The sequence below is a fragment of the Schistocerca nitens genome, chromosome 1, assembly GCF_023898315.1.
Source record: "Schistocerca nitens isolate TAMUIC-IGC-003100 chromosome 1, iqSchNite1.1, whole genome shotgun sequence".
NCBI lineage: Eukaryota > Metazoa > Arthropoda > Insecta > Orthoptera > Acrididae > Schistocerca > Schistocerca nitens.
This window is the reverse complement of record NC_064614.1, coordinates 556,596,495-556,622,263: the sequence shown is the minus strand read 5'-3', so window position 1 is coordinate 556,622,263 and position 25,769 is coordinate 556,596,495. Positions and strand designations below refer to the sequence as shown.

The 25,769-nt window shown below is 45.9% G+C and overlaps 1 protein-coding gene across 1 annotated transcript in view; it reads right to left on the bottom strand.

The window, feature by feature from the left end:
• Positions 1–18,692, bottom strand: part of LOC126236383 (lipopolysaccharide-induced tumor necrosis factor-alpha factor homolog) — a 129,330-nt gene extending 110,638 nt beyond the window's left edge. The window contains exon 1 of the mRNA XM_049945669.1: positions 18,547–18,692. The gene's annotated coding sequence lies outside the window, so the exon portion shown is untranslated. The remainder of the gene's footprint in view (positions 1–18,546) is intronic.
• Positions 18,693–25,769: the final 7,077 nt, after the last annotated feature.

The following is a 25,769-nucleotide window of genomic DNA, read 5'->3' as shown; positions in this document are numbered from 1 at the left end:
GCCACGCGCTTTTGACGATTTTCGCTTTATCTTTAGGACAGAGAGGACATGAAGAGTGGTTACGTAAAGTCCCTGATCACTACTACTTGAACCAATATCTTCGATTAAATTCCAAAGCTGTCTGCAGTGTCTCATGAATGAGGGCATGCGTCACTTGGATGGGGTTGTTTAGCTTGGTGGCCCCCTTGGTATGGCTAGGCTATAGGCCAGCAGCAGGTTTCGCCCTCTCCCTTCTCTCATCACCTCCACACCATACTACGCACACACCCATTACGATCACTTACACGTATCTGGTATGTCCAAGCACGCAGCTCTCATACTTTTAAAAGAGAAGGTGCCTGAGCTTAAGGGTCCCTCAGCTATTCATGCCATACGAATTTATTTTATGAGATCAATATGTAGTGGAAATGGTTGAGTTTCTGGAACAGCGCAATTGAAAACCTACCGAAATAGAGGTGTCGGAAAACATAATAATCTGGGAGGGAAGTTTCAGTTTAAGCAAGGCTTGGGATCCAGCACTCTTCGCCAGTCATCTCATCCACAAGACGGGACAACAGTGCGGCTATGAAAAAAGAAGCAGCACCTAAGGGCCTAGGGGGCGGCGGAAGTCTAACTCTGCTATAAATTGCAGCTCAAGACCGACAATACTACCGTGTTGGAATCCACAGTGAATCATATGCGTACACTGCCAAGGCTGCTCCTTGAGTGCCTTACTTGCTAAGCTAAAATCCCGCTCTCCTCATGTTTGTCGACTTCCATCTCGTCTCTCCGTCACTGCTGTTTCATCACCTCTGTGTCCTCTCGTCCAGCCTCGTAGCTGCTCGTCATCGCCGGTGTATCGCCTGGTCGTCCTGCTGCTCGCCGCCAAGTCTCGTCGGCTGTTGAGGGTCTAGTCGCCTGCCTTATTCTCACCGTAATGTGTACCTTCCCACCTGGACCGCGAGCCGACGTCGTTTTGCAGCCGTCCGCTTGTCGCCTATAGCTCCATCGCAGCCTGTCGCCGTCGCCACCTCTGTCACTTCGGCGAGTCTAGTATACTTATTGCTGCTCACCATCGTCCACTATCATGGAAGTTCCCAATGCATCAGTTATCTACACCTTTCCATCTCCTGCTCCCACTTGTCACACTGGTACCTTTCGGCAGCTCCACGTACTGGCTCCATGTATTACCAAAGAAGCGACTTACTGGTCTGAAGATGGTGCCACAAACTGGTTACCAGAACAAACAAACTCCTATTATGATCCAGAGTGACTGGTTTTTGTTAATTCCCTAGCAGTTATCACCATACAAATCACTCCAAAACATTCATCATGGACAACAGCAATACATCATCCTGTTCCACATCTGTTCCCTCACAACAAAAAATTCATTTATACATACCCTGTCCCAATAAAAAGTTTACTCCATTTTAAATAAGACCTCCTTCCAACGCTATTAAACTCCTGCTATATCCTACACCATAGACGTGCTACATCCCCTGGCTGGAGGCGAAACTAGAACCAGACACCAAAAGAACATCCCCATTTGGCAAACCACTCTACAAAAATCCCACTGAACAACCTACTCTTACTCTTTTCTTCAAAATATTAATCATTATCTGTGCCACAACATATATGCTCAGCCACATCACTACATCCCTCACCCACATAGTTCGTATCTTTTCCACCTATGTGGTTGCCACTGAGCTAAACATCCATAGAAGATTCTCTGCAGAGCTCCAGTGGTGGCATCAGTTTACTCGCTTCATCCAAGCGAACAGACACATCTGACACCAGATATCATTGTAACATCTCCTAACCTCCTTGGACATGTCACTGAAAGAGAGCTTATAAAATACTGTAAGTATCTACTTAACATTTTCTACTTATCACCACATGTACTGCAGCTAGATATCCGTGTAAAACATATCCGAAATTACCCTCATACCAGACACTGCACCAGAAACCCATAGATACACTTATAGGAAGCCAGCACAGTCCTTTCAACACGCTTATGATGTTCCTTGTGCCAGTGCCTTCCTCCAGTGCTCTTTGTTGCATGCACATCCCTATCAACTCAACCTAACCGTCCCACCTTCGATCGGCAAGCTTTACTCTTCCTCCGCGAGTCCCAATCATTGTACTGTTCGTTCCTGCAGACGGTGGGACTATCGGGGTACTCAAACGCCACCGACAATGGCAGACACATCAGGAACTTATTAAACGCTAAAAAAAACGCCGGGATTATCACCAAAAATGCACCAAACTTAACGTTACTCTCTTCCAACTGTTGGAAAGCTTCCCACCTGTGTAATGGGAGCAGTCTCATTTATCACTACCCAATCCTCCACAATATTTAAATCCAAACAACAACCTGCACGAAGCTAATCATTTTGCATCCTTTCTCTCCGACATCTTCACAGTTCCTGACAACACTTTAGACTACTCCCTATTCCCAACAGCCCATGAACGTAGAAATACCACGGTCCCACCGCTTGCTTCTAGCTTCCACGACTTTGACACAATATCAGGTGAGGAAAAAAAAGCATTACGCAAAAAACGCAACACTGCTATCGTTCACGACTGCATTATCTAGCCGGCTGGGGTGGCCGGTTCTAGGCGCTACAGTCTGGAGCCGCGCGACCGCTACGGTCGCAGGTTCGAATCCTGCTTCGGGCATGGATGTGTGTGATGTCCTTAGTTAGGTTTAAATAGTTCTAAGTTCTAGGGGACTTATGATCTCAGATGTCAAGTACCATAGTGCTCAGAGTCATATGAACTTTTTTTTATTTATTTTTTTTGCACTACCTACTGACACCAAAAACAATGTCCCTAATGCTTTCTCATAACTCTTGCGCCCCTTTTCAGCACGATCCCATCCTCCAAAACATTACTTTTCTTCAAACCAAACAAATCCTTTAGCGACACATTTCTATTGACCCACCAGCCTCACACTGGTGTTTACCAACGTCTTCAAACCCATCGTCTCCCAACACGTACATAAAAACTTAAAATAGCACATACTCCTACCTTTTAAGCAGTGTGTATTCCCCCCCCCCCCCCACTTCTCCTGTGATTTTTTTTTTGTTTGGTTTTAGGGCGCAAAACAGCTATGGTCATTAGCGCCCAGCCCGTAACTTAGGAAACAGTAAAAAAACCGAAATTGAAAACAAGCAGCAATGGGAACAAAGTCATAAAATTGGAGAAACTAAAAGCAGAAGGAAGGCTTAAAAATCCACTACAGAAAGGGGTTTGTTATCCCCAAAAAAAGCTTCAAATAACTGACGTCATTTCACTGTCACTAATAAACTGGAGAACGCGGTCGGCTGAGCGCGTGTCATCGGCTAAAATCGACGATAGATCAGGCGATAGCTGTAGACGGGCGCGTAACGGATTAAAATAGGGGCATTCAATTAAAAGGTGTCTGACCGTCCACAGCTGAGAGCAGTGGGGACAGATTGGGGGAGGATCGCCGCTTAAAAGATGTCGATGGCTAAAAAGACAGTGCCCTATCCGGAGTCTAGTTAAAATTACCTCCTCCCGACGACGCGTTCGGGAGGAAGAGGGCCAAGCGCAAGGAACGGCTTTCACTTCCCGCAATTTATTATGGGGAAGTGTGGACCAATGCGCATGCCATAAATGAGCAACTTTGCGACATAAACCGCTCCGTAGATCGGTGAAGGGAAGCGACTGAATAGCTGGCCGAGGAAGAGAGACTGCAGCCTTGGCCGCTGTATCGGCCGCCTCATTCCCACAGATACCAGCGTGTCCCGGGAGCCAGAGGAACGCCACCGAGACGCCCCCCAGGAGGAGCAAGCGCAGACAGTCCTGAATCCGGTGGACCAGAGGGTGCACAGGGTAAAGAGCTTGGAGACTGAGGAGAGAGCTGAGAGAATCCGAGCAGATAACGTACTGTATCCGCCGATGGCGGCGGATGTAGTGGACAGCCTGGAGAACAGCGTAAAGCTCCGCAGTATACACCGAACACTGGTCGGGAAGCCGAAATTCATTTGGGGTGTCGCCAACAATATAGGCACTCCCTACACCTAACGATGTTTTCGAGCCGTCGGTGTAAATAAATGTGGCGTCCGTCATTTGTGCACGTAGAGCAGCAAATGCCCGATGATAAGCAAGTGTAGGGGTACCATCCTTGGGAAATCGACAAAGGTCACGGAGCAGGCAGATCCGGGGACGGAGCCAAGGCGGTGCTGTACCCCAAGTTGTCAAAAAGGTTTTAGGAAAGCGGAAGGAAAGAGAATGGAGCAGTTGACGGAAGCGGACTCCCGGGGGTAGTAGGGAGGAGGAGCGGCCTGCATACCCTACATCAAATGAGGCGTCGAAAAAAAGGGCATGGGCTGGATTAGCAGGCATGGAAGACAGATGGCTAGCATAACGACTCAGAAGGACTGCTCGCCGATTGGACAACGGAGGTTCAGCAGTCTCAGCATAAAGGCTCTCCACAGGACTAGTGTAAAAAGCTCCAGACACTAAACGTAATCCACGGTGGTGGATAGAGTCGAGACGCCGAAGAATAGACGGCCGAGCAGAGGAGTAGACTATGCTTCCATAATCCAATTTCGAGCGCACTAAGGCGCGATAGAGGCGGAGAAGGACCACTCGGTCCGCTCCCCAGGAGGTACCATTCAGGACACGGAGGGTGTTAAGCGATCGCAGACAGCGAGCCGAAAGATAGGAAACGTGGGAGGACCAGCACAGTTTTCTGTCAAACATAAGACCCAAGAATTTAGCGACGTCTGAAAACGGAAGGTTGACAGGTCCTAGATGTAAGGAGGGCGGAAGAAACTCCTTACGTCGCCAAAAATTAACACAAACGGTCTTACTGGGAGAGAAACGGAAGCCGGTTTCGATGCTCCAAGAGTGGAGGCGATCGAGACATCCTTGAAGACGTCGTTCAAGAAGGCTGGTCCGCTGAGAGCTGTAGTAGATCGCAAAATCATCCACAAAGAGGGAGCCCGAGACATCGGGAAGGAGACAATCCATAATTGGATTTATAGCGATGGCAAACAGTACAACACTCAGCACGGAGCCCTGGGGTACCCCGTTTTCTTGGGAGAAAGTGCGGGAGAGAGTAGTGTTCACCCGCACCCTAAATGTGCGCTCTGCCATAAATTCGCGAAGAAAAAGGGGCAGCCGGCCTCGAAAGCCCCATGAGAACAGTGTGCGGAGGATGCCTGTCCTCCAACAGGTATCGTATGCTCTCTCCAGATCAAAAAATATTGCTACCGTTTGGCGTTTCCGGAGAAAATTGTTCATGATATAAGTGGAGAGAGCAACAAGATGGTCAACTGCAGAACGATGCTTTCGGAATCCGCATTGGGCAGGTGTTAAAAGACTGCGGGATTCCAGCCACCACGTTAAACGGTAATTCACCATGCGCTCCAAAACCTTACAGACACTACTCGTGAGAGAAATGGGGCGATAGCTAGAGGGGAGATGTTTGTCCTTTCCAGGTTTCGGAACAGGAACGACGATAGCTTCCCGCCATCGACTGGGAAAAGTACTGTCGGTCCAAATTCGATTATAAAGGCGAAGGAGGTAACGCAGACTATGGGTTGATAAATGTAGCAACATTTGGACGTGGATACCATCTGGTCCTGGGGCGGAGGAGCGAGAAGAAGAGAGTGCATGTTGGAGTTCCCGCAAGGAGAAAACAGTATTGTAGCTTTCGCGATTTTGAGAGGAGAAAGCAAGAGGTCGCACTTCCGCTGCACGCTTCTTCGGGAGAAACGCTGGCGGGTAATTTGAAGAGCTCGAAATCTCGGCAAAGTGCTGACCCAACGAGTTAGAAATTGCGACGGGGTCCACTAATGTGTCATGCGCGACAGTGAGCCCAGAGACCGGGGAGAAACCAGGCGCGCCTGAGAACCGTCGAAGCCGACTCCAAACTTCCGAGGAGGGAGTGAAGGTGTTAAATGAGCTAATAAAGAATTTCCAGCTTGCCTTCTTGCTATCGCGGATGACACGACGGCATCGCGCTCGGAGCTGCTTATAGCTGATACAGTTGGCCAAAGTAGGATGGTGGCGGAAAACGCGAAGAACACGTCGCCGCTCACGTAGTGCATCACGGCATGCCTCGTTCCACCAAGGAACTGGGGGGCGCCGGGGCAATTCGGAGGTGCGTGGTATTGAATGTTCCGCAGCTGTAAGAATAACGTCGGTAATATGTGTGACCTCATCGTCGACGCTGGGAAAGTGACGGTCATCGAATGTCGCTAGAGACGAAAAAAGTGTCCAATCGGCTTGAGCAAACTTCCAGCGTCGCGGGCGCATATATGGCTGTTGAGGCTGCAGTCTAAGGACACATGGAAAGTGGTCACTCGAGTGTGTATCATCAAGGGCGAACCATTCGAAGCGCCGAGCTAGCGGAACAGTACCGACCGCAAGGTCCAAATGAGATAAATTTGCCGTGGAGGCAGACAAAAACGTAGGGACCCCAGTGTTGAGGCAAACTAGATCTGCTTGGTGGAAGACGTCTAGCAATAGTGAGCCACGTGGACAAGGATGTGGAGATCCCCAAAGCGGGTGGTGGGCATTGAAGTCCCCAACCAGCAAATATGGGGGTGGAAGCTGACCAAGAAGATGAAGGAGATCAGCTCGTGCCATTGGTGTGGACGATGGAATGTATACAGTACAAAGAGAGAACGTGTATCCGGAAAGGGAAAGACGGACGGCGACAGCTTGGAAGGAAGTGTTTAAATGGATTGGGTGATAATGGAGAGTTTCATGGAGAAGAATCATGAGTCCTCCATGTGCTGGAGTGCCTTCAACAGAGGGGAGATCATATCGGACGGACTGAAAATGAGGGAGAACAAAGCGGTCATGGGGACGCAGCTTTGTTTCCTGAAGACAAAAGATGACCGGCGAGTAGTATTTGAAGAGGATCGACAATTCATCCCGATTGGCTCGAATACCGCGGATATTCCAGTGGATAATGGACAGAGGGTGAACTGGAAATGGAGGAATGTGACCAAGGTCGCTGTCAACTCAACGACTGCTCTGAGCTTGCGACCGACAGCACGGAATGGCATTCAGCCGAAGGCAGAAGATCCTGATCCATAGGTTGGTCAGGAGCAGCTCCTGCCATCAGCGACCGGCCGGTTGATCGGCCGCCAGCAGTGCGCCTCGGCGACACAGAAGACGGCCGAGGGCGACTTCCGCCAGGTGGTGCTGTAGATGGGACACGCCTTGGCGGAGAAGGAGAGGAACTGGGTTTCTTTGTAGCCTTCTTGGAAGTATGATGTTTAGAGGAAGGAGGAACCGATGGTTGCGAAGTGGCCGTACGTAAAAACTCTTCACGAGTATGCTCTTTTTTTCGAAGTCTTGGTGTCTGACTTTTGGGCTCGAGATTTAGCAGAACTCGACGAAGGGTGAACCAGAGAGTGGGCAGGCGAAAGTGGTGAGGTTGAACGGGCGATCTTTGCGCTGGCCGATCTGACGACCGTGGCACTAAAGGTGAGGTCGCAAGTCTGCGTGGCCGCCTCCTTTGTTGGCCGAGGAGAAGCAAGGACAGTGCTGTATTTTCCTTTCTGAGGCACGGTGGGCTGTCGACTGGCGAATAATTTTCGAGCAGCAAAGGTCGACACCTTTTCCTTTACTCGAATTTCCTGGATGAGCTTTTCGTCCTTAAAAACGGGACAATCTCGAAAGGAAGCGGCGTGGTCACCCATACAGTTGATGCAGCGAGGGGATGGAGGTGGACAAGCACCCTCATGGGCATCCCTGCCACACGTAACACATTTGGCCGGATTGGAACAGGACTGGCTGGTGTGATTGAACCGCTGGCACCGATAGCAACGCGTAGGGTTCGGGACGTAAGGGCGAACGGAAATTATCTCATAGCCGGCTTTGATTTTCGATGGTAGTTGAACTTTGTCAAATGTCAAGAAGACAGTGCGGGTCGGAATGATGTTCCTGTCAACCCTTTTCATAACCCTATGAACAGCCGTTACGCCCTGGTCAGACAGGTAGTGCTGAATTTCTTCGTCAGACAGTCCATCGAGGGAGCGCGTATAAACGACTCCACGCGAGGAATTTAAGGTACGGTGCGGTTCCACCCGGACAGGGAAGGTGTGTAGTAGTGAGGTACGCAGCAATTTTTGTGCCTGGAGGGCACTGACTGTTTCTAACAACAGGGTGCCATTCCGTAATCTGGAACAAGACTTTACAGGACCTGCAATTGCGTCGACACCTTTCTGAATAATGAAAGGGTTGACCGTGGAGAAGTCGTGACCTTCGTCAGACCGAGAAACAACAAGGAACTGTGGCAACGATGGAAGAACTGACTGTGGTTGAGACTCAGTGAACTTACGTTTGTGAGCAGACATAGTGGAAGGTGAGGTGAGGTGAAGGTGAGGTGGAAGGTGAGGAAACCATTGCGGAAGAATCCCCCATGATTACCGGCGTCTCCGATGGCGCGCTCCTCCCTTAGGTGATTGTTCACACCTCAGGTCACACCTCCCGACAAACGGACGGAGGGACCAATCGGCACTTTCGGAAGGTATCAGCTCGGGTAATCACCCCTCCCTGGGCCTGGCCGTTACCAGGGGGTACGTACGTGTCCTACCTGTCTACCCGGGGCGGGGAATTACGCGTTACCCCGTCACCGGCTACGCATGGAAGTGCGTGGGTTGGCCTTCAGACACGCACAGGGAGGAAGAAAGAGAAAGGGAAAGGAAAGAAGAGAGGTCTCAAACGCCGCAGCAGAGAAGGTAGAGAGAAGAGGTAAGGAAAAGAGAAGGACAAAGGAAGGATGAAGACTTACAAGCAAGGAAGGAAGGCGAAGAATGTTGTATATTTACAAGCGTCCGTCTCCGGACGTAGGCACAAACCATAACCCCAGAGAAAGGGAAAGAAAGAGCCAGAGGTGAAGAGGGGGGGCGAAGATGGGGGATGGGGAAGGATGCGGAAAGGGAAGGTATGCAGCCTGGAAAGGAAGGAAGGCCACATCAGCTCGGGGTCCCGTGCTCGCTACGCACGTATCCACAAAAGAGTTGTGGATCCCCTGGGGGGTTCTCCTGTGATGAATGCATCTTCTGTACCATCAACTTAATGAGAAGAAAAATTGCAGTCTTCGTCACTCCGTGACACCGAGTAAGTCTACAAGCGCGTATGGCATTCCGATTCCAGTCTCCTAACTCCAGACATAGGTGCTTCCACTAAACTGTGTCCGCTAATTTTATCCTTTCTATGGTCCATTCTATGTCATTGTTAACAATACCGATTTCTCTGCTTTTAACTGAAGAGAGCACATTACTATCACCGTCCACTGCGAGCAAGTGTCACGGCGAGGAAGGCATGTAAGCAGAGCAGAGACGAACAGGAAAACACACTAGCGACGACGATATGGGTCGCAAATGGAGATATACACTGACGAAGTCACAGGACACGTAACCTGTAATTGAAAAAGTGTCATGATGATCTCCCCATTGGCACAAGATTCCGGAATAGTCCCCATTCGAACCTGCAGCAGGGGACTGTCAACGGGAAGGTGATCACGAGAAAGATTCAGTAACCTACGGAAGGATGAAGTGAAATGAAAAGAAGGCAGCGATTTCTTGTGAGATGAGCATAGAGTAATATTAACAACAGCAGAAAAATGTATAATGAGAGTACGATTCGTTATGAATGGGAAAGTGGAACAGAGAGAGTATTACTATGAACAGTTCCGTGACAGGGTTGTTCTTATCAGAATCGACCGCAAACCGACACCGACAACAATATTCCCGGTATACATGCCGACGTCACAAGCCAAAGATGAAGAGTTAGAGAAAGTATATGATGTTATTGAATGGGTACTTCAGTACGTAAAGGGAGATAAAAATCTAAGAGTCATGGGAGATCGGAATGCGATTGTATGGGAGGAGTAGAAGAAAGCGTTACGCGGGAAAGTGTTTGCTACTAGGAGTGAAAGAGAAGAAATACTAATTGAATACTGCAATAAATTTCAGCTAGTAACAGCGAATACTCTGCTTAAGAATGACATAAGGAGGAGGTATACTCGGAAAGGCCGGGAGATACGGGAATGTTTCAGTTAGGTTACATCACGGTCACGCAGATATTCCGATATCAGATACTGGATTATAGGGCTTACTTTGGAGCAGATACGCACTCAGATCACAATTTAGTAGTGATGTAGAGTAGGCTGTGTTTATGAGACTAGTCCAGGAAGAATCAATGAGTAAAAAAAGTGGGATGCGGAAGTTCTAGGGAATGAAGAAATACGATTGAACTTATCTGGAGGGTATAGATATTGCGGTAAGGAATAGCTCAGTAGGCAGTTCAATTGAAGAGAAATGGACATTTCTGAAACAGTAATCAGGGATGTTGGAAAGGAAACCTTATATTTAAAGAAGGTAACTGTAAAGAAACCATGGGTAACAGGAGAAATACTTCAGTTGATCGACGAAAGAAAGTAGAAAAATGTTCAGGAAAATTCGAAAATACGAGTCACTTAGGAAAGAAATGAATAGGAAATGCAGGGCAGCTAAGGCGAAATGACTGCATGAAAAACTTTAAGAAATGGAGAAAAGAAATGATTGTCGGAAGGACTGACTCAGCATGTAGGATAGTCAAAATAACCTTCGGTGAAACTAAAAGCAAATGTGATAACATGAAGAGTGCAGTGGGAATTCCACTGTTAAATGCAGAGGGATGAACGGATAAGAGGAAAGAGTGCTCTGAAGGTCTATGAGGGGAAGACTTGTCTGATGACGTGATAGAAGAACGAAAAGTAGTCTATATTGAAGAGCTATGGAAATCCAGCATTAGAATCAGAATTTTGAAGAGCTTTGTAAGTCTTACAATAAAATAAGGCAGAAGGGGTAGATAACACCCCACCAGAATTTCTAAAATCATTGTGGAGACTGGCAACAAAACTATTCCCGTAGGTGTGTAGAATGTATGTGTGTGGCGATATACCACCCGACTTGGAAAAAACCATCAACCACACATTTCCGAAGACTGCGAGAACCGAGAAGGGCGAGAACCATCGCACAATTAGTTTAACAGCTCATGCATCCAAGTTGTCAACAAGAATGACATACAGAGGAGAGGAAAAGAAAATAAAGGATGTGTTAGATGACGTTCGAGTTGACTTTAGGAAAGGTAAAGGTACCTGAGAGGCAATTGTGACGTTTCAGTTGATAATGGAAACACGACTAAAGAAAAATCAAGAGCCGTTCATAGAATTTGTCGACTTGGGAAAAGTGTTCCACAGTGTCAAATGATGCAAGATGTTCGAAAGGTTAAGAGGAGTAAGCCACAGGGAAGGACGGATAATATACAATACGTTCAAGAACCAAGATGGCATAATATGAGTGGAAGGCCAAGAACGAAGCGATCGGATTACAAAAGGGTCAAGTCACGGATGTAGGCTTTCGTCCTGATGTTCAATCTATACATCGAAAAAATAATGATGGAAATAAAAGAAAGGTTAAAGAGTGGAATTAAAATTCAAGATGAAAGGATAGCTATGAGATTCGCTGATGACTTTGCTATCCTTAGTGAATATGAATCACAGGAGTTGTTGAATGGAATAAACAGTCTTAAGTACAGAATTTGGACTGGCAGTAAATAGAAGGACTACGAAAGTAATTAGAAGAAGCAGAAATGAGAACAGTGAGAAACTTAATATCTTAATTGGTTATCACAAAGTAGGGATTCTGTTACCTAGGCAGCAAAATACCCAAAGACGGTCGGAGGAAGGAGGACATAAAAAGCGGAGTAGCGCTGGCAAATAGACATTCCTGGCCAAGAGTAGTCTACCGGTATCAAACATAGATTTTAATGTGAGGAAACAATTTCCTTGATTGTACATATGAAGTACAGCATTGTATTGCAGCGAAACATGAACTGTGGTAAAACCGAATCCAAGCATTTGAGATGTAGTGCAACAGAATAATGTTGGAAAGTGGCTGGTCTGATAAGGTAAGAAATGAGGAGGTTCTCCAGAGAATCGTCGGGGAAAGGGGATATGGAAAACACTGACAAGGGGAAGGGACGGGATGTGAGCACGTTAAGACATCATGGAATAACTTCCCCTGTAGCAAACGGAGCTGTGGAGAAGGAGGTTGATGACTCAAAAAAAGAAAAAAGAGAAAAAGCGACTCTGAAAAAGGGTAGATATGTGCCCGCAGAAGGGGAGCACCTCGGAAACGGCAAAGGTGGTCAGTTGTTCGAGTACCACTGTTATGAGCATTTACAGAAAATGGTTGAAGGACTGTGAAACCACGAATAGGCGACAAGGGGCTGGATGTCCTCGCCTCTTCAAAGAACGTAAAGGCCGGAGACCGTAAAGCAGGATATGCGGTGGTTTGTGGCAGGTCTGACGACAGAGTACAATGCTGGTGCAGTCACAAGCTTCGGAGCAAACGTTTCAGCGCACTTTGTTGAACGTGCGCTTTCACAGCAGACGACTCGTACGTCTTCCTATGCTGCCGAAAGACAGCGTCAGTTACGATTGCAGCGTCAGCAGCTCAGCGCTGCTGCCTTTAGGGGCTGTCTCTGATGTTTTCTTTGTTCGAGGACTAAGTGTTCTGTTGTAATTACTTCATATTATTTTCGTCACAAAGACGCCTGAGTCGCCAAAGTGGTGTCAAATAGAATGACTTACACCAGGCGGCCGAACTAACCCAAATCGTCCCTCCCAGCCTATAATACCAGATGATCATTTAATTTCATGATTTCAGTGGGCGCGGATCATCAATATTGGACGTGTATCAGTGGGAAGTGTCGGCTTCGTGGGTTAATCACCTTTATTGTTATACCAAGTCAATGACCGTGTCTGGATATCCCATTATCTAGGCCAATGGGTGCCCGAAACGTGCACCTTGATATGGATGCAAGTTGACTGAGACAGTATTTTGTTATCAGAGATATTCACCTAGGTTTTCAGGAGACTAATGGTCGTAACCAAAGGCACCATGACAGCTCTAGACTACGTGAACATTATTGCAGACCACCTGCATCCCTTAATGTTTGACGCCTTCGCCGAATGCGATATCGTCTTCCCGCAGCCGCAGGACATCTGTCCGTGTCGAAATATCAGAATCGAGCTACAGTGGTTTGAGGAGCGTGATGGTGAACTGACGACGCATTGGCCACCAGACTCACATGATCTGAACCCGTCGAAACTTACCTGGGATGCTATTGGGCAGCAGCCGGCGCTGCAGTCTGGAACCGCGAGACCGCTACGGTCGCAGGTTCGAATCCTGCCTCGGGCATGGATGTGTGTGATGTCCTTAGGTTAGTTAGGTTTAACTAGTTCTAAGTTCTAGGGGACTAATGACCTCAGAAATTGAGTCGCGTAGTGCTCAGAGCCATTTGAGCTATTGGGCAGCAGCTTCACACCCACAAACAACAGGCCGTTGTTTACGGGAACTGCGTGACCAACGCAGACATCTGTTCCCACATACCTTCGGAAACCTACCAAGGACTTGTCGAAACCATGCCACGCGGAATCCCGGTTGGAATGCATTCCGAAAGTGGACCAATAGGCTACCAGACAGGTAATCATAACCGAACAGTCCATGGACCAACTGAGACACCAGGAGATAGAGCGTGCCGTACTAAATGCTCAACTCAAACAAGTATACAGTCAGGAAATGCAAACCAAACACCTTGGATTAAAGAAGCGTTTCCGGTGTGTTTGGACTGTGTGTATTGTATCTCCAATTAGGTATTACTACTCTCTATGTAAAATGAAATGTCCTAACTGGTTGGTTGACTCATCACCGCCTAGCCCATACTGCTAAGGACAGAAAGTTAAAATATGGAGAAGGTTTTGGTCTTATACTGTTGGCACCGTTTAAGAAGGGTTTTTTGGAAATTCCACCCGTAAGGAGGTGAAATAGGGGGTGAAAAGATTTTTGAAAATATGTCATTATTAAGACAATTTTGAAGCTGTAACTATGGCAATTGGTATCCGGTTTCTCGGTCAGAAATAAATACGTGTTTCAGCATTTTTTAATATTTAACCCTATGAGGGTGATATAGCGAGTGAAAGCTATTTTTGAAAATAAATCATTATTGAAGAACTGCTAAAGCATTCTCACTTCTACTTCTATTAACACTGGTATTTCATTTTTCGGATTGAAATAAAAAACACATGTTCCAGTGTTTTTGGAAATTCAACCAATAAGGGGGTGAAACAGGAGATGAAAGTTTTTATGAAAATATTTCAGTATGAAAACATTTTTGAAGCTAAAGCTCTAAAAATTTGTATTTAGCTTTTAAGTTGGACATAAAAAATACGTATCTCACTGTTTTACGAAATTCAACCCTTAAGGGGGTGAAATAGGACCTGATTTGATTTAGTGACTCATCGCCGCCCAACCCACATCACCGAAAAAAAACTTTAAATTTGATCTTACACCGTACACATTGCTTAAGAAGAGACTGTTCGAAATTTCACTGCTAAAGGAATGGGGGCAGGGGGGGGGGGGGCGAAGAAATAGGGGATGAAAAGTTATTTGGTAATATATTGCTATTAAGGCAATTTTGAAGGTAGAACTACGGAAATTGGTATTTGGTTTCTTAATCAGAGATAAAAATACGTGTTTGAGCATTTTTGGAAGTTCAACCACTAAGAGGGTATAGCAGCGGGTGAAAGCATTTTTTAATGTAAATCATTATCAAAGAACTACTAAAGTACTTTTAAAGTCACATCTATGAAAACTGATATTTGAATTGTCGGTTAGTAACAAAAGTGTTTCGGTGTTTTTGAAAATTCAACTCTTAAGGTTGTAAAATAGGGGCCGAAAATTTTTAAGAAAATTTTTTGCTACATTAAAACATTTTTAAAGCTAAATATATGAAATCTGCTATTTCACTCTTTGATCAGAAATAAGGGATGAAAGTTTTTATGGAAATTTCACCACAGGAACTCGAAAGGTAGGATTAAGAAAAACTTCCGACTCCAGCTACCAGAATCGGATCTTCGTCAGAAGTACATTGGGAAAAGACGACGCCTCTATGGCCTCAGTTAACATGAATGGTTGAGAAGGTATTGCAGTTTGTGAACATAAAAATCTGTGCAGATCATAGAGTCTACACGAGCGAAGCAGCGAGCCCCAAGCTGGTATAGTACCTGTGTCATGCGATTCAATCCCACTGTTTTCTTCACTGATGTCTTGTTCATTAATATTTCATGTGGTAATTTTTCCACTGAAATACAAATGTTTGAAGGAGTGTATCTAAAACAAAAAAAAATGGCTAGTGGTAGAGACAAACAGTTTGCATATTTTGAATCAATTGTCTTAGCACTAGTGCTGGATTCCTAGATATCCGCCAATATTTAAAAAAAAAATTACATTGTGGAATTTCCCTGTGAAATATTGCGAAGATATCTTGCGACTGAAGTAGACGAATAACAGCTCTCCTACAGTTGAACAAACAGTTGTTCCTAGCACGCTCCTTGCGTGACTGTAACGAGAAGTAAGTGTAGCACAGCAAATAGTATTCTCCACACAGTTGTTTGCAGAGCAGCTGACAGCCGAGAAAGCTGTTCATTAGTGTAATGCTATCACAATGTTGTGCCGCTGTCGCAGTTACCTTGTACCTGTTGCCAGACTCATTACACCGCCACGGTTATGTTTCACGTTAAGCAGTGGTTGCATACAGGGTGACGGTACCCACACTGACCGCTACAATCGCAGAATCAATCAACTATTGCCGGCCACGCTTGGTCTGGCATGCGAGGCGCAAGGAGGTCAGAGGAAAAAGAGAACGCCAGGTCGAGGGTAGTCCGCATGCATCAGACGGAAACCCAGCAAACATTTTCCAGACATCATTGCCTTTATTGAACCATGAACAAGGATCATCAACGGTACTTTTTACCCCCTAATTTATTGGCGTATCGGATCACTAAAAATATTTTTGAATCATTACAAGATTTATGTTAGAACTATACACTTCTGAGGCCAATGATTCATTTTTCTGGAATCCGATAACATCTGCATCATCTGATGCTAAATTTGCATAGTGACTCGCTAAAGGAAGGAACAGAGTCACAGTCGAGAGTCACCGTCTAATCATTTCTTGTACTCAAAGGGAGCAAGGATACTGAAACGCAGATTGGCGATTTTGGTATCAGAGCGTCCACAAATACAATTTCGGGAGACGCTATGGTGTATCAGTTGAAAGCAGTTCATGATATGTTCAAAGACTCCACGTTACCGTGCTTACAGTGGGAATCTGTGGTAATGTCTGTTCGTAGTACACTGGAGCTTTAATGATTTGGCATCGACTACATGGTAGTCTTGTTATGTACGTTGTTCTTTTTCTTCTGTATAATTCTGGGACGATTTGCATACTTACAATTCGATTTACAGCGGCTTGAAATATTTTAGCTGTATAGGAGTACAGCAAGAGACGGCTAAAGGAACTGGAGGGACTGTTGAACGGTATAGATGTTTTGGAAAGAGGTTATCAACAACAGTAAAGCAAATGGAATGTAATCAAATTAAACAAGATGATGCTGTGGATATTAGATTACGAAATTAGGTACTAAAGATAGTATACGACCTCGTTGGTTAGTAAAATGTTCCGTGGATAATTTTGCACGATAGATCGTAATGACGTGAAACTTTATTTTACATTCACATCGCAAATTAGTTTTTACATGTGGTTAAATTCTGAACATTTCAAGTTTGTAAGTGAGTAATTCCTGCCCATCACCTGTAACACATTACAGCAATGTAAATTCTTCTGAGGAATGAGAGGAGTTATCAAGAAGAAACTCTCTCTGTTTACAAATTTTACTTTGCTGTCAGACATTTTATATCACTGGGTAAGTGATCAAAAATTTGTTTGCCGCGTTGTGCACCCCTTTTTGTGCTAAAGACAACCTTAATGTGGAGAAGAGGATGTCATTTTCCCTTCTGATATTGTAATTATATACATCATTGCTCCTTTTGAACAGCAGTGGATTATTTACAAACTTCAAATGGCTCTAAGCACTACGGGACTTAACACCTGAGGTCATCAGTCCCCTAGACTTAGAACTACTTAAACCTATCTAACCTAAGGGCATCACACACACCCATGCCCGAGGGTCGGCCTAAGTGGCCGAGCGGTTCTAGGCGCTACAGTCTGGAATCGCGCGACCGCTACGGTCGCAGGTTCGAATCCTGCCTCGGGCATAGATGTGTGTGATGTCCTTAGGTTAGTTAGGTTTAAGTAGTTCTAAGTTCTAGGGGACTGATGATCTCAGCAGTTAAGTCCCATAGTGCTCAGAGCCATTTGAACCATTTTTTTTAACCATGCCCGAGGCAGGATTCGAACCTGCGACCGTAGCAGCCGCGTGGTTACGGACTGAAGCGCCTAGAACCGCTCGTTACAAACTTCATAAAGGAATAAATATACTATGCAGCAGTAGTCAGAATGCCCAACTGCTTGAACAGATGTCTACAAGATGATCGTAGGTGAGAACCACATATTCTTGCAGCACGTTTTTGCGCAAAGAAGACTGACTGACTTTCTTAAAGATGAGTTACCCCAGATCGTTATTCCATACGACATTATAGAAAGAAAATATGCAGAATGTCAACTTACTTTCTGTCTCCCCAAGATTTGCAATGATTCTAAGTGCGAATGTGGCTGAACTAAGTTGTTTTCGGATTTAAAACGTATGCTTTTTCCTAGTTTTAACTGCAATACGGACACCTAAGACTTTAGAAGTTTCCATCCTAATTTATTATTTCCCTACCATGTGTTACATTCTTATCATTACTGTAGTAGACTTAGATCTGAAGAACTGACTATGTCGTGTCTTTTTAAAATTGAGGGTGAAACCATTCGCAGAAAACCAGTCAATGATATTTTTAACACTGTTTACCATTTCTTCTGTTATTGTATATGGTCAGCAAATAGAGACAAATTGCACTCAAGCAATGGCAAGAAATATGCCCTTGACAGAAATTAGCTAACATCGAATATAAATTTGAGGTTCTCAAAGTATTCGTCTGGAGTATAGCCTCGCACAGAAATGAAACATGGAAGAATAGTAGTTCAAATAAGAAGAGAATAGAAACTTTTGAAATGTGCCATAGAAAATGCTGAAAATCAGGTATGTAGATAGGATAACTAATAGTCACTGAATCGAATTAGAGAGAAAAAAAAGTAATGGTGGCGTGACTAAAAGATAGCATCGGTTGATGGATGGGAGGCGTCAAGGGATCATCAGTTTGGTAATGGAAGGATGCTACAGTAAGCACGTTCAAATGGATGCAGTATTTATGCAGAAATGAAGTGCCTTGTACAGTTATGTCTAGCGTGGAGAGCTGCAAGTACCAGCCTTCAGACTACAGATCACAACAAGAACACGCCGGCGTAACAGGGTTAATCAGCTGGTCTGTTGGATTGGCTTGTTTCTCTGGTAACACTTCATTCAGTTCCACCGCTCGTTATTCCCACAGCATCCCTTTTGCCTAGACAATACAGTGTCTATTCTCTCGATGGCAACCGCACCTTCAAGAATGCAGTACAGTAGGATAAAATTTTCGGTTTTCAGGCCTGGGAAAAAGCTTAGAACTAGTAAGCGTACTGTACCTGGAATGCGGTGAAAAGCGACGGTAACGCCCTTCGTGAGGAAAGCCGGGCCGCTACTTGTCCAACCTGCAGGATGGGCTGGAGGCTGCTGCCATGTGCAAACCGGCGTGACAGCTGCACGGCTAACTCGCGCGCCGGCCGCCAGGGGCGCTCGTGCAGGCCCCGCTGTCTCGCCTAACAACCGGGAACCTGTGCAACGGCAAAGGCAGCCTGCGGTCGCGCAAAATCCGCGAATGGGCGCAGCAGGAAAATGCAGCGGCGTAACCAAGGCCTCGGCGCTGTCAACAGGCTGTTCGCGTCCTTCGTGTAATTTAAGGAAATGTTACTGAATATTTGCAGTAAACGCTGAAAACGTTAATTGCACTGGTACTGTTAAGCAAACCATGCGTATTGTATTACCGCGCTATGCGTTAGCCTGTTAAATAAAAATCACTGGACTTACTTTCGTAAAGAGCGAACTGATCTCTCCGTCCACTTATCGAGTTTTCGTATCTCGTGTAACTCGTAGATCGCCTTAGGCGACAGCAGCGATGCGTCCTTTCTTTTTTGGAGGCGTCTGGGTACACCAGTGCTGCCAGTCCAAACTTCGGGCTGCCTTAGCACAAGTTTCATTGACATTAACGATAATATTTTAAGAAGTGCTGTGGCCAAAAAATCTCTGCAATAGACTAGCTTCTCAGCTTCTCAACATGCGCAAAATAAACACCACACAGACAGACATACACACACACACACACACACACACACACACACACACACACGTACACAGCCATTTTCCATTACTGGTGAATGCTGATGCATGTTTGGAAAGGGTACAAACGACTTCCTTCCCCCTCTATGTTCAGTTTCAGTTTGTCTTCCCGCTCAGACACCGGTAAAGCCGCCGGCGAAAGGATCTAAACACTAACCGACTTTCGTGTCTTATTGTAGTACATAAGATTTTTTTATTGTTTAAAAAATGGCTCTGAGCACTATGGGACTTAACATCTGATGTCATCAGTGCCCTAGAACTTAGAACTACTTAAACCTAACTGACCTAAGGACATCACACACATCCATGCCCGAGGCAGGATTCGAACCTGTGACCGTAGCGGTCGCGCGGCTCCAGACTGAAACGCCTAGAACCGCTCGGCCATACCGGGCGGCTATTGTTTAAAGGGCATCGAGCTGCTGTATACTGAAGTAGGCATCCGTTTTGGATTTTACACTATCAATTACTATCTGTCGATCTACCCTACCAGGCTTGCATCCACTGACGGATCATTTTACGCTTTCTTACATGAGATGTGTGAAATTCACAGCAGTAACCTAACAAAGTAGTAATTGTGGCACAGAAAAAACAGTGCTATAAGAGTAGCGTTGTTGATAAGTAATCAAAATTTCCTCCATCCTGCGTTCCATTGTAGCCACCGCTTGAATTAAAAATAAAAGTAATCAGCAACGGCTTTCTAAAACTTCCGGTAGAGGCATCTATCCTTCCTCTAACACGTACCTTGCCAGGGAGGTCGAACACTCTGGACCCACTTTTGCCCCTACTGTGGCTCGAAAGTGCCCTAAAAAGGGGGAAGTATTAGCAGTTATTAATGCCACGATGAGGGTGCAGAAGGCAATGAAAATCACTGAATCAGAGTTATATAGCATCTATCCACAGAATATGTGACCTGTAATTGAAAAAGTGTCATGATGATCTCTCCAGTGGCAAGAGATTCCGGACTAGTCCTCCTTTCTAATCTCCAGGACGGAATTTCCGAGGGGGAGGTAACCATGCGAAAACGATTGAACAACCAACAAAAGGGTAACATTCTAAGAGTCGGAGCGTGAAATGTCATAAGTTTGAAAGTGGTAGGGAAGTTAGCAAATCTATAAAAGGAAATGCAAAATGTCTGTGTAGATATAGTGAGAGTCAGTGAAGTGAAAAACAAAGAAGATATAGACGAAGGTAGGATAATATCAACAACAGCAGAAAATGGCAAAACAGCAGTAGGATTCGTTATGAATGGAAGATAGGACAAAATGTTGGTTGCCATAAACAGTTCAGTTACATAGAATCAACATAAAACCAACTGCAATAACAACAATTCAGGTATACATTCAGACATAACAAGCAGAAGATGAAGTAACAGACAAAGTATTTGACGATACTGAACCGGTATTTTAGTATGTAAAGGAAGATGATACTCTACTAGCCATCGGTGACTGGAATGCATTAGTAGGGGACGGAATGGGAAACAGAGTTATGGGGGAATGCGGTTTGGTAGCATGAACGAGAGCAGAGACTAATTGAGTTCTGCAATGAATTTCAGCTACTAATAGCGATTACACTGTTCAAACACCACGACATGAGAAGATATGCTTGGAAAAGGCCTGGAGACATGTGAAGACTCCAAATAAAGTACATTGTGTTCAGGCAGATATTTCGAAATCAGATACTGGATTGTAAGGGGTAACCCGGAGCAAATACAGCCTTGGATGACAATTTACTAATGATGAAGACTAGACTAAAGCAAAAGAGAATAGCCTGAAAGAATCAAAAGTACTGGGGTACTGAAGTACTGAGCAATTATGAGAAACTGTTGAAGGTTGTAAATACTCTGTCGATAAATAACATAGTAAGCAGTTGAGTTGAAAAGAAATGGTCCTCTGTGAAAAAGGGCAATCGCGGAAGATGGACAGACAAATACAGAGACAAGGGAGGCAACTAAGAAGAAACTGTGGGTAACAGATGAAATAAACTGATAGAAAAAAGAATGAGGTACAAAAATATTCATGGAAAGACAGGAGACGGGAATACATTCGGTATAAGCCACTTAGGAATGAAATAAATAGGAAGGAAAAGAAAGCTAAGGTGAATTGGCACCGTGATGTGTGACAAAATCGAAAAGAAATGGTCGACCGAACGACTGAAGTTCCTCTAGGAAAGTCAAAACAATCTTCAGTGAAAACGCGGAGAAGAGAGAGCGAGAGAGAGAGAGCGAGAGAGAGAGAGAGAGACAGAGAGAGAGAGCAGATAGGTGGAAAGAGGCCTTTGCGAGCAGGAGGACTCATGTAATTGTCTGATGACGTGAAAGAAAGAAGAAATGCGAGTCGATATACACTGAAGCGCCGAAGAAACTGGTAGGCATGAGAATTCAAATACACAGACGTGTAAACAGACAGAATACGGCGCTGCGGTCGGCAACGCCTGTAGAAGACAAGTGTCTGGTGCAGTTGTTACACTCCTGGAAATGGAAAAAAGAACACATTGACACCGGTGTGTCAGACCCGCCATACTTGCTCCGGACACTGCGAGAGGGCTGTACAAGCAATGATCACACGCACGGCACAGCGGACACACCAGGAACCGCGGTGTCGGCCGTCGAATGGCGCTAGCTGCGCAGCATTTGTGCACCGCCGCCGTCAGTGTCAGCCAGTTTGCCGTGGCATACGGAGCTCCATCGCAGTCTTTAACACTGGTAGCATGCCGCGACAGCGTGGACGTGAACCGTATGTGCAGTTGACGGACTTTGAGCGAGGGCGTATAGTGGGCATGCGGGAGGCCGGGTGGACGTACCGCCGAATTGCTCAACACGTGGGGCGTGAGGTCTCCACAGTACATCGATGTTGTCGCCAGTGGTCGGCGGAAGGTGCACGTGCCCGTCGACCTGGGACCGGACCGCAGCGACGCACGGATGCACGCCAAGACCGTAGGATCCTACGCAGTGCCGTAGGGGACCGCACCGCCACTTCCCAGCAAATTAGGGACACTGTTGCTCCTGGGGTATCGGCGAGGACCATTCGCAACCGTCTCCATGAAGCTGGGCTACGGTCCCGCACACCGTTAGGCCGTCTTCCGCACATGCCCCAACATCGTGCAGCCCGCCTCCAGTGGTGTCGCGACAGGCGTGAATGGAGGGACGAATGGAGACGTGTCGTCTTCAGCGATGAGAGTCGCTTCTGCCTTGGTGCCAATGATGGTCGTATGCGTGTTTGGCGCCGTGCAGGTGAGCGCCACAATCAGGACTGCATACGACAGAGGCACACAGGGCCAACACCCGGCATCATGGTGTGGGGAGCGATCTCCTACACTGGCCGTACACCACTGGTGATCGTCGAGGGGACACTGAATAGTGCACGGTACATCCAAACCGTCATCGAACCCATCGTTCTACCATTCCTAGACCGGCAAGGGAACTTGCTGTTCCAACAGGACAATGCACGTCCGCATGTATCCCGTGCCACCCAACGTGCTCTAGAAGGTGTAAGTCAACTACCCCGGCCAGCAAGATCTCCGGATCTGTCCCCCATTGAACATGTTTGGGACTGGATGAAGCGTCGTCTCACGCGGTCTGCACGTCCAGCACGAACGCTGGTCCAACTGAGGCGCCAGGTGGAAATGGCATGGCAAGCCGTTCCACAGGACTACATCCAGCATCTCTACGATCGTCTCCATGGGAGAATAGCAGCCTGCATTGCTGCGAAAGGTGGATATACACTGTACTAGTGCCGACATTGTGCATGCTCTGTTGCCTGTGTCTATGTGCCTGTGGTTCTGTCAGTGTGATCATGTGATGTATCTGACCCCAGGAATGTGTCAATAAAGTTTCCCCTTCCTGGGACAATGAATTCACGGTGTTCTTATTTCAATTTCCAGGAGTGTAGATCGGTTACTGCTGCTCCAGTGGCAGGTTATCAAGATTTAAGCGAGTTTGAACGTGGTGTTATAGTTAGCGCACGAGCGATGGAGCACAGCATCTCCTAGGTAGCGATGAAGTGGTGATTTTCCCACACGGACTATTTCACGAGTATACCGTGAATATCAATAATCCGGTAAAACGTCAGATCTCCGACATCGCTGCCGACGGAAAAAGATCCTGCAAGAACGGGACCAACAACGACTGAAGAGAATCGTTCAACGTGACAGAAGTGCAACCCTTCCGCAAATTGCTATAGATTTCAATGCTGGGCAATCAACAAGTGTCAGCGTGCGAACCATTCAACGGAACATCATCGATACGGGCTTCGGAGCCGAAGGCCCACTCGTGTACCCTTGATGACTACACGACACAAAGCTTTACGCCTCGCCTGGGCCCGTCAACACCAACATAAGACTGTTGATAAGTGGAAACATGTTGTCTGGCCGGTCTCGTTTCAGATTGTATCGAGCGGATGGACGCGTACTGGTATGGAGACAACGTCATGTCATGTCAGCGGGGGATTGTTCAAGCTGGTAGAGTCTCTAAAATGGTGTGGGGCATGTACAGTTGAAGTGATATTAGACCCCTGATACGTCTAGATACGACTCTGACAGGTGACGCTACGTAAGCATCCTGTCTGATCACCTGCATCTATTAATGACCACTGTGCATTCCGATGGACTTGGGCAATTCCAGTAGGACAATGTGACACCCTACACGTCCTGAATTGCTACAGAGTGTCTCCAAGAGCACTCTTCTGAGTTTTAACACTTCCGCTGGCCACCAGACTCCACCGACTTGAACATTATTGGGAATATCTGGGATGCCTTGCAACGTGCTGTTCAGAAAAGATCTCTACACCCTCGTACTCTTACGGATTTATGGACATGACTGCAGGTTTAATGGTGTCAGTTCTCTTCAGCACCACTTCAGGCATCAGTCGAGTCCATGCCACGTCATGCTGCGACTCCTCTGCGTGCTCGCGAGGGATTACAGGATATTAGGTAGGTGCACCAGTTTAATTGGGCTCTTCAGTGTAGGAGTAAGAGATAGATAATATTCCTGCGTAATTTCTAAAATCGTTGGAGGAAGTGGCAATCAAACGACTAGTGAAGTTAGTATGTAGCATCTACGAGACTGGAGAAATTCAATTAGATTTTCGCAAAAAATATCATCCACATAATCCCAAAGATAGGAAGGGCAGACAGGCGTGATAGCTATCGTAGTCAGCTTTACAACTCGTCCGTTCAAGTTCTGACAAGAACAATGTGCATAAAATTATGAAAGAAAATTAAGAATCTTGTAGATGACGATCAGTTTGACTTTTGGAAAAGTAAAGAGACCAGGGAAGCGTTCTTACAGTGCGACTGATAATAGATGCACGACTTAAGAGAAGTTAACGGGAAATCGTGCAGGATATTCTAAATTCTGAGAAATATAAGAGTAAGCCGTAAAGAAAGACGGGTGATATACAATATGTGCAAGAACCAAGAGGAAGCAATAAGAATGGAAAACCAAGAACGACGTTCTCGGATTAAACAGAGTTTACGACAGGGATGCAATCATTCGCTCATACATCGAAGCAGCAATGAAGGAAATAAAAGGAAGGTTCACGAGCGGGATAAAAATTGTGTGTGAAAGGACGTCAGTTAAGATTCGCTGATAACATTGCTATCCGCAGTGAAAGTGAAGAATTACACGACCTCTTGACTGGCATGAACAGTCTAACAAGTTCAGAATATCGATTGAGAGTAAACTGATAAAAAAGCGAAACTAAAAAGGGGTAGCAGAAATGAGATTAGTGACAAACTTAACAAGAAAATTGGTGCTCACGAAGTAGACGAAGTGAAGGAATTGTACAACTTCGAAGTAAAATAACACGTTACGGACAAACAAAGAAAGACACAAAAAGCTGATAAGCAGAAGCAAAAAGGGTATTCCTGTCCAGAAGAAGGCTACTAGAATCTAACTTGAGGTCGTAATTTGCTGCAAAAATTTCTAAAAGTTTGTGTTTGGAGTACAACATTGTACGGCAGAGAAACATGGGCGGTGGGAAGAAAAAGAAGAGAATCGACGCACTTAAGATGTAGTACTACAGATGAATGCTGAATACCAGGACTGATAAGGAATGAGGACGTTCTCTGCAGAAACAGCGAGGTGAGGAACATGTGGAAAACACTGGCAACATGCGGTAGGATACGTGTTATGACATCAGAGGAAAACTTCCATGATAGTAGATGGAGCTGCAGAGGGTAGGAGAAAACAGAGGTTGGAACATATTGAACAAATAATTGAGGATGAAGGAGGCAAGTGCTACTCTGAAATGATGCTCTCGGCAGAATCCGCCTCGTCTGTAAGTAATGAATTCTCATCGAAATCTGGATAGGCTTGAGAATGTTAGCGGCCAGCTTTCAGGACAGTCACAATGCGCTCTTTATTCGCTTTACATGGAATAGAGGCAGCTGCTTCTCTCGTGGTAACATTCAGACTACACCCCATGTGAGCCTCGAACTCGGGTACTAGCACTAGGATCGTGTCTAGTTTTACGTA